Source organism: Arvicanthis niloticus, chromosome 15, assembly GCF_011762505.2.
Source record: "Arvicanthis niloticus isolate mArvNil1 chromosome 15, mArvNil1.pat.X, whole genome shotgun sequence".
Taxonomy (NCBI): domain Eukaryota; kingdom Metazoa; phylum Chordata; class Mammalia; order Rodentia; family Muridae; genus Arvicanthis; species Arvicanthis niloticus.
In genome coordinates this window covers 53,874,523-53,881,119 of record NC_047672.1, presented here as the reverse complement: position 1 = coordinate 53,881,119, position 6,597 = coordinate 53,874,523, and the positions used below count along the sequence as shown (strand labels likewise).

The 6,597-nt window shown below is 43.2% G+C and overlaps 1 pseudogene; it reads right to left on the bottom strand.

Annotated features, from left to right (window-relative positions):
- Nucleotides 1-1,655: 1,655 nt before the first annotated feature.
- Nucleotides 1,656-2,516, bottom strand: LOC117721081 (ADP-ribosylation factor 1 pseudogene; annotated as a pseudogene).
- Nucleotides 2,517-6,597: the final 4,081 nt, after the last annotated feature.

Here is a 6,597-nt window from a genome sequence, read left to right as displayed (position 1 = left end):
AGAGCCCCTAGAGAAGTTATCTAGTCCTGAGTGGTCATCTCTAAATACATGTACAGATGTGCAACACTATCTGAACTCAGAAGGGTGTGTGTATGTAGCAATAATATTTATACAAGAGGCCATAGGTTTGAGAGGGAGCTGCAGTGAGGGATGGAAATGGTTTAAATAGAGTTTTCATGTATAAAATTCTCAAAATTTTAAATAAAATATATGAATAAGTAAGGTGAAAAATACTCGAGGTAGCCAACCAACAATCGTTTATGGCTTGCACTCTCAGGTGCATATATGTGCACATCTTGCATGCACACACATGCACATGTACCAAACATAAATATACACATCATATGCATAAACATCTGATGTATGCAGTGGCAGGCCTAACACAATGAATCTGGAAGAGAGGACATATACAGACATATTCTGTGATGTTGCTCAAACTTTACTGTACATATGTGTCACCTGCGGATCTTTTAGTTTTAGTTTTTCAGCCAACTGTGGATGGCACCATCCCTTGGCAGGTGGCCCAGGGCTGTATAAGAAAGTTGGCTAGGTATGAGTCCAAGAGAGAAAGGCAGAGAATGTGCCAGCAAATAGTGTTCCTCCATGGCTCCTGCCCTGACTTCCTTCGATGATGGATTGTGATCTGAAAGGATAAGTCTTTTGTTCCAAATTGTTTTGGCCAGAGTGTTTTATGTTTGCAACACACAGGAGGAAAACTAAACATAACTCAACATGTTAGGGATGTTTGGAGGACAGTCCAGTTGCATGTCTTTTAACTTCGATATCAGAATCCAGTGATTTGATCACCACTATTCCAGTGTGTTATTTACATTTCCCTATTCATTTACTTTTTTTTTTTTGATTACTAATTGTGTATTGAAAGCAGTAAGAGGTTCCACGACACCAAATAAACCAGTTCTGAGATTTCCCCAAGATAAATTTAACAGCTCCAGCTTCTTCAGTGTTTATCAAAATACAAAAGAAAAAAGTAGAGGTCGTCTTTCGATGGCAAATCGGACCCTTGCAGGCTGAGGGAGGAAGCTACTTCACACATGGAGATGGGGGTGCTCCAGGATGTGGGTCTGTAATGGGCCGACCCTCCCACCTTGCACGCACTCCTGCTGATGAGACCCAGGCCTCCTGCCGATGTGTCCAAGTGGGCCCAAGAGTAAGCTGGGTATGCAGGCTGCCACTGGGCCCGACCACACACCAAGTACAAGCCAGGCCCTGCAGCCCACAATGGCTCCCAGCCCACCCCTAGATGACCGTGTGAGCACAAGTACAAGCACAATGCTATGGAATGCAGGTGACCCAAAGACAGCGAGTCATGGGGTCTCTACTGTGACCATGCAGCGGATGGTGGTTTGTTCGTTACCTTCTCTCCTGTTCCCTCAGGGAAACAGGTGATCTGATAACTAGCATTCAGACCATTAACTGCAAAACCTACACTAGGCATAGTCTCCGTTCTGTGTGTTCAAGTGTTCTTGTCCTGTATTTTTAACTATTTTTAAAAAATGCACTGAGTTTGGGTTAAAAACCAACCACCAAATGGATACCGACACCAGTCTATAGCCCAATGGCTCCCGGAGGCCAGGTGCCCCTACACCCAAAGCCCTTCTCAGTACTGACAGTGAGTTGATTCTCTTTTTACAATAAAAAAGCTAAGTAATATTGCATAGGAGTACCAGAAACTGCCTCAGTGGAAACAGAAACTATTTACATTAAATAAAAACCTGGCTGCAGGCTGCGTCTGCACATGTACAGCACGGTGCGATGCACACTGTGACCAACCCATGGAGACAGCTTCTGGCACTCAGGACCACAGAGTCGCACCTTTGCCACATGAGAGGAAAGCTGAGGGCGGAGAAGAGGAAGTGAGGGGGAGGGAGGGATCTGGTTCACTTCTGGTTCCAGAGCTGATTAGACAGCCAGTCTAGTTCTTCATAGAGCCCGTCCCCGCTGGTGGCACAGGTACCCTGAATGTACCAGTTCCTGTGGCACAGAGAGTGCAGCCCCAGCTTGTCTGTGATTTCGGCCACATTCATGGCATTGGGGAGGTCCTGCTTGTTGGCAAACACCAAGAGAACGGCATCTCGGAGTTCATCTTCAGCTAACATCCTCATGAGCTCTTCACGGGCCTCGTTCACACGCTCTTTGTCATTGCTGTCCACTACGAAGATCAAGCCTTGGGTATACTGGAAGTAGTGGCGCCACAGAGGCCGGATCTTGTCCTGGCCACCCACATCCCACACAATAAAGCTGATATTCTTGTATCCAACAGTCTCCACGTTGAAACCAATGGTGGGAATGGTGGTCACAATTTCGCCCAGCTTCAGTTTGTATAGAATTGTTGTCTTCCCTGCAGCATCCAGGCCCACCATGAGAATGCGCATTTCTTTTTTGCCAAAAAGGCCCTTGAAGAGGTTTGCAAAGATATTCCCCATGCTTGTGGACAGGTGGAAGCGATACTGGCCAAAGACCTCCAGCGGCTGCTCCCAGCCAGGCGTTGGTTTCGCTCCCACCTTCATTTACTTTCATCAATACATTTAAGGTCTTTCTAAGTTTTCAAGTTGCTGTCTTGAGTATTTTTTTTTAAGTTTTAATAATTCCCATTTCCACTTTCACATGTAAAGTATTTATTTTCTTATAAGGTTTAGTTTATATGAGGCATAGTCATGTTGCAATCCTTCTGCTATTATTTCTCTAGAAAAAAACCCTTCACCTCACCTTCATCCTTAAAGAACAGTTTTGTTGGGTATAATACTTAGGTTGGTAGAATTTTTCTTTTTTTTTCCCCTAGCACCTAGGATCTATCATCTCATTGCTTTATAGTCTGTACAATTTCTACTCAGGGATCTGATGATAGTCTTATGGTTCTCTCTGTGTTTTCCTCTACCTCTTTGCCTGGCTTTCTGTTTCTCTTCTCTCCCCCTCTCTTCCTAACTCTCTCCACTTTCAGAGTCCCAAAATAGATGTATCATTCTAGTGAATGGTGTCCAACAAACCTTTAAGTCTTTATCTTTTAAAACCATACTGGGCTTAATATTTACCAATAGCCTAGCTTTGAATTCCCTGAACCTTTTTTCTGTTTGATCCTGTCTGTTATTAAACACCTCTACTAAGTTTTTCATTTTACTTATTGCATTTTTGGGCTAATTATTTCAGTTCAACACTTTTAAAGTTTTTCTGTTTCATTGCTTAAATGTTCGCTTTGTCTCTGGATTATAATCTTGACCAAAGTGCATTTCTAGGAGCTTTTGAATTCATCATCAGATAAGTTATTTACTTCTGGTCCACTAGGGTTAGTTTTTAGGGATATATTTTGTATTTTTATGGAACATTCTTTACTGATTCTTCATTTTGTTTGTTCTTCGTATTGTGTTTCTGTATTAAACAACCATTTCTCTTAGTCCACATGGACTGTTTGGGACTAGAAAGATGTCACCTATCAGTTGTGAGGAATCTATTAAACATTTGCACAAGTCCCACACATTTTATTTGTCATTTGTGACTCGTAGGCCTTTAGAGTATGCTCTGTCACAGTTATGTTCTTATAAGTAAGACTGACACTATTCTTTAAGAAGCCTCCCAATGAGTTGGATCATTGAATATGTGGAATATATTTTTATACGTCCAAAGTAGAAGCTGAGAACTGGGGTTTTCACCCAATCACTTAAATGAGCTCAGGAGTGAAATCATTATGATGATTGATAGCCTAGTTTGTCATTTTCATCCTCATTTGTTTGAGGCAGTTAGACATGCCATGCCATGTAAGTGCTCCAAGACAAGCTAGGCAGAAGCTAGACCTCAGGCAGACCTTGGAGGAGTTGGAACATTGGGCATATAGTAGGTTTTGTTTCCTTTTGTCTTAGTTAGGTGATAAGACATCATTGCAGCAGAATATTTTCCCCACTACATTTTACATTAAGCTCAGCATTTTGAGAGGAGCTAATGTGGGAAGAGGAAGGAGAGGAAGAGGAGAAGGAAGAGGAGGAACTAGGAGGAACAGGAGAGATGGAGCAGCCATGGAGAACCACGCATGCATCAAGAACAGTCCTGGGTAACAAATTTTATCTAAGGTTAGATATTGGAAAACAACTCTAACTAATTGTGTGGGCAAATTGTTAATTGAGCATTTCTAAATACATAAAGCCTTTGGATAATCTTTAACCATTAGAGTCTCATTTCTACCAGGTACTGTGTGGATGGCAGGCATTGTCTGGGGTTCAGCCAAGCTTTGAGGAGACAGCGTGGTGAATTGGCAGAGCCAGCCACCATGATGGCTTCTCATGGGTGCCAGGGCCAGCGCTTCTGGCCGGTCTGAGCCACAGCAGCAGCAAGAGCACTCCGCTGCTCTTGGCCTCAGGCTTTGTCTAGTCGGGAACATGGCGGCCCTATAAGAACAAGCCAGATAGGGTGCTGCTATTTATTAAATATTACCTTCAACACATCATGACCAAAGTAACTTATAGAAGGAAGGGTTTACTTTGGTTCTGTGGTTCCAACATGGCAGGGAGGCATTGCAACAAACACTGGGCATGGTTGCAGGAACAAGTGAGAGCTCAACATCTTGAGCCACAGGCAGAGAGAGCATACTCTCTCTTTAAATTCTCAAATCCTGTCCCAAGTGAGGTATACTTCAAGCAAGGTGACATCTCTCAAACACAGCCACCAACTGGGATTAAGCATTACAAATGCTAGAGTCTGTAGGGAACCACCACATTCCATTCTCTGGCCCCCATAGACTTGTGGAATATCACAATATATTTAGTTCAGCTTCGGCACCCTCATAGACTTTTAGACTCCTTAAAAGTCTAAAGCCCAATATCTCTTCTGAGATTCATGGCAATCTTTAATTGTAACTCCCTGTAAAATTAAATTACACACATCCAACATATAGTTGGCTCTGCCTTTCCAGATCTTTACCTGTGATACACTTTTTTTCTTCTTGGGATGGTTTTACCCCTGTGTACAGGTCTCCTTGGCATATATCTCAGGGTTCTGGCAGCTCCAATACCCTGGTGTCTCCAACACAACTCAGGCTTTATTTTTTGAGCTTCACAAACCAGGACCTCTGAGGACCTCCAGGCAGGGAGTCCCTGCCACATGTCTTGCCTCGGCTGCTCACTTGAATCTCAGAGAAAAATCCCATGAACTATTTACTCTTGTACTCTTCATTGCCAGGTCCAGCATGGCCACAGAAGGGACAGTGTTCCAGGAAGGAAGAACATGTCTTGTGTTCTTCTGCAAAATGGTAATGCTGTAACCTTCAGGACAACCCTTAAGGCCATGGGAAAGAATTCTGACAACATGAGTTCAAGAATATATAAATCAGTCTAAGGACATACAACCACTATATTTACTATGCCTTAAGTAGCTCAATGGTTGGGTACTTCCAAACCTCCCCATGGCACACACTCCCCTCCTCTCCCTTCTGCTATTCCTAAGTTAACACTTTCTAAATCTATATTTTATCTTTGCTACCCTGTTTCCTTCTGGGTAGCTCTCCCATGGGACTGATTTCCCTTTGCACCCACATTTGACTGTCTCATCCTCCTGCTCCTTCACAGCATGGTCTGTCCTGCACCCCTCTCATGGTGGACTTCTTTCTTCCTCTCCCCTGATTCTTGCCCAAGAATCCTAAAAGTTTCCCCTCTGTCTCCCTGCCCAACCATTGGCCATTGGCAACTCTATTTCCCAAACAGAGCCAACTGGGGGCAGGCTTCCTTTAGCCTACATGTGGGACATTGTAAACAGGTTTTTGGGTAACAATTAGCATGAGAACACAAGCCACACCAAGAGGCAGCTGCACTAATGAGCCAACTTTGTCAGAAAGAAATTAAGGAAAGAGATAAAGAGATTTAGGGAGTGGCAATCACAGGGCAAGATCTCACCCAGCTAAGTTTATTGTTTGTGTTTACAATTGAACAAAGAATAGTTTGGATTTTTAATCTGGAATGAACTACAATCCAGAAATGGAGGACACACTTGTGATCCAGATCTTGAGGCTGGAAGACATAAGCTTTTGATCTGGACCTTGAGGAACAGTGGCCATGGAACACTTAGGCCCAGGCATGGTGGTACATACATTTAATCCCAGGAGTCAAAGGAAGCAGATTTTTCTGTTCCAGGCTAGCCTGGGACAGAGCAAGTTCTGGGGAAAAAGAAAAAAAAAAAAAAAAAAAAGCATAAATCTAGGCGTGTTGGTACTTGCCTTTAATCCCAGAATTCAGAAGACAGAGCCACGAAGATCTGAGTTTAAGGTCTGTTTACAGTGAGGGTTCCAGGATAGTCAAGCTTAGGCAGTGAAGGAGTTGGAAAACAGAAAGCTGGTGGTAATAGAACGATGGGGAAATGTTCCAAATCCAGCAAACAGCAGAATTTGGCAGCTTTGGCCACAAGGCTCTGTCTTTGGAGTCAAGGAGCTAAGGTCATAAAATGTTGATTTGTGAGATAATCAAAAGGGAACCTGGGGTAAATGATTAAATTGACATGCAATTCCTAAAGAATTCCTAAGGAAGTAGTTTATGCAAAAGAAAAGACTGGGCTTTGGTCTGAGAGAGAGAGAGAGAGAGAGAGAGAGAGAGAGAGAGAGAG